Genomic DNA, 2,928 nt, shown 5'->3' with positions numbered 1-2,928 from the left:
CAGCTCACTGTTATAGCTTGCTATAAGAATACTCTGAAACACGTGAGCTCTTCCACTTGTTTCAGCTCGACGCAGCAACGGAGCTGAGATAAGTAGTCGGGCAACTAATGCTTGGTAGCTCGAAGCGCTATGAGGTGTATTTTGTACAATTTTTGCTCTTGCTATGCAAACTGACAAGAGAACAAACGTGTATACGCTCGCCAGCCGTCTGGCCAAAATCCCATAGTATTCAGGCGTCAGACGTAAAATATGAGACGTCAGACGTCACGGTCACGTGACAGTGCCGCGCTCAAAGTGCGCGGTGACGTCGTGGCGTTGAAGGATATGAAGGATATTTTTACTTTGCGTCTGGATTACGTACATGTGGATGAGTGTCTGGATTACGTTGAGCGTCTGCGTACGTGTGGATGAACGTCTGGATATTAACTATCATCATTATTATCTTTACTTACTGTTGTGCTCTAAGTAAGGTTTTAATTCGGGATATAAAACACACACACACAAACACACACACAGTTTGATATATTTATCAAACCAAGTTTGAATAGATGCAAAGAAAACAAGATCTTAATAAAACATTTATGCAATAAGAAATGAATACCAAACTAAGTACTATTTGAAAAAGTTTTGTTTTCATAAATCCACTAGACACTAGGAAATAAAGAAAAATTTGTTTATTTGTTTATATAGACTGTATATAAAAAATGAAGGGAACACCTAAATCTTAGATTTAATTATTAGATCTCAATGACTGAAATATCCAGGTTAAAACTCTTCACTTATATATTTTGCATATTGTTGTGGGGAAAAAAATAATGTGACAATGGTCAATGAAAGCCAAAATCATAAACACATTCAGGGCAGGAATTACAGTAACAAGTAAAGTACATTAAAAGTATTAATGTTAATCAGTAATGTGCATGGCCCCACGTGCCCATATGAACTCCCAGCAATGTCTGGGCATACTCCTGATGAGATGGCACATGGTGTACTGGGGGATCTCCTCCCAGACCTGGATCAGAGCATAAGTGAGCTCCTGGACAGTCTATAGTGCTACTTGATGGCTTTGGATAAATGAGATCCCAGAGGTTCTAAACTGGATTTAAGTCTGGAGAATGTGAGGGTCAGTCAATGGCATCAATTTCATCCCGATACTTCATAGCATGTGGAGGTCTGTGAGAACTCTAAGGATGGTCCTCCCCAGACCACCCTTGCTGTTGCCTCTCCACAGTACTTGTTTTCACTTGTATGCCTTCATCATCCAGAGACTGCCTACAGACTCTGGCCACATGAGGCCGGGCATAATCATGCACCAGGAAGGCCCTGGACTGCACCAGCATAAGATCTGACAATAGATCTCATTAATACTGTTCCTGTAGGCAAAACAACGGTGCATGTTTTTGATATTTCCTTCATCTGAAGAGGTGACGAACTGATTGGGATGAGGTTGGAAGTGCTGGAAAATGTGTAGTGTTTGGTGTGCCTTCAGGAACAGGGTTGGGAAACATTGACGTTGCCTTTTTTATTTGGTAAAATACAGTAACTAAACGTGTACAAATAATAATGACAATCATGATTTAAAGAGAGTGGAAAGTGAGTTTACTGTATGTACAATAATCAAATTTCTGTTGTGTAGGCCTACTGTAAAATCTTTGTGTAAGATTTGGTAGGCCTACTCTTATTTGTATGTCTGTTAATGACCCTTGAACCACAAGGGCTATAAACAAAATTATATTTCCCCTGAATCATTGAACAAAGTCATTACATCTTTGATTTCCTTGAGGTATTTTTCCCTTTACTCTCTATTTTCGATTTTGCTGCCAGCAGTCATTATGTAACATCTAATGATGTGTAATCTGAATGGCTTTCCATTATGAGAACGAGTTCAGTCATGTGTTTGTTAAATCAAGTGTATTTGGCGAATAGCCACAAGGTGGCGCAGTAATTCACCTTGTTTTTTGCCGTGTCAGTGCCAAACAATGGATTATGTAGAAAATTATGCATAACATATACTTGTTGGACAACTCATAACTGAGGCCATACACTGTCTTTAATACAGGACATTTTGCATTGTTGAACTGTTAACATCATGTGACTGTTTATGCTATGTGCTATACTATTGAATAAATGTGTATTTGGGTAAGACCAGAGCATGAATATTCAACGGCTCTGGGTTATTTAATGGAAAGTTCCTACAAGCAACAGTAATATCACAATGTTTTTACACAGCTAACATTAACTACTCAAAATTCTGCATAAATATGCAATGTCACATAACAGACAGACAATTATTAGACATTATGTCTTTTCTGACGCAGTCCCTACCATTACACTTTATTCACAGCAATAACAACAGCAACAATACAATAACATACTAGTTAATATATGTTATACTACTAGATAAGCAAACATATGTATTATTTTTTCCGGTACAAGGTTACTTCAGACCACACAGCGCAGACGTCACGTAGCTTCACACGTAGCTTCTCACGCGATAAGTGGGGCGACGAAAGTGTCACGCTTCTTATCACACGTCATTGTTCACGACTTCTGCTCACGGAAAAGTACGCGACGATCGACACGACTGATTGCTTAGTTTGCAAAGCAGATGCACAAAATACACCTCATACAGCGCCAAATCATTGTGCACAACAAACATCTGCTGCACGACTCCTCAGAGTCTGCGTCTAAAAACAGTACACGAACAAGAGTTGGAAGCATAAGCGCCAAATCAAATGAACGTGTCTGCATTAGTGCAGCGCAGCAGTAGAGAGAGAGAGAGAGAGAGAGCGGGAAAAACCGCCTGCTCACTGTTATAGCTTGTTAAAAGAAATACATTGAAACACAGTGAGCTCTTCCACTTATTTGTTTCAGCTCAATGCAGCAGCGGAGCTGAAAGAAATAGTAATTAGTCGGGCAAACTAATGT

The sequence above is a fragment of the Sinocyclocheilus rhinocerous genome, unplaced genomic scaffold, assembly GCF_001515625.1.
Source record: "Sinocyclocheilus rhinocerous isolate Xijiao unplaced genomic scaffold, SAMN03320098_v1.1 scaffold4217, whole genome shotgun sequence".
NCBI classification, from domain to species: domain Eukaryota; kingdom Metazoa; phylum Chordata; class Actinopteri; order Cypriniformes; family Cyprinidae; genus Sinocyclocheilus; species Sinocyclocheilus rhinocerous.
Note: the sequence above shows the minus strand (reverse complement) of the source record.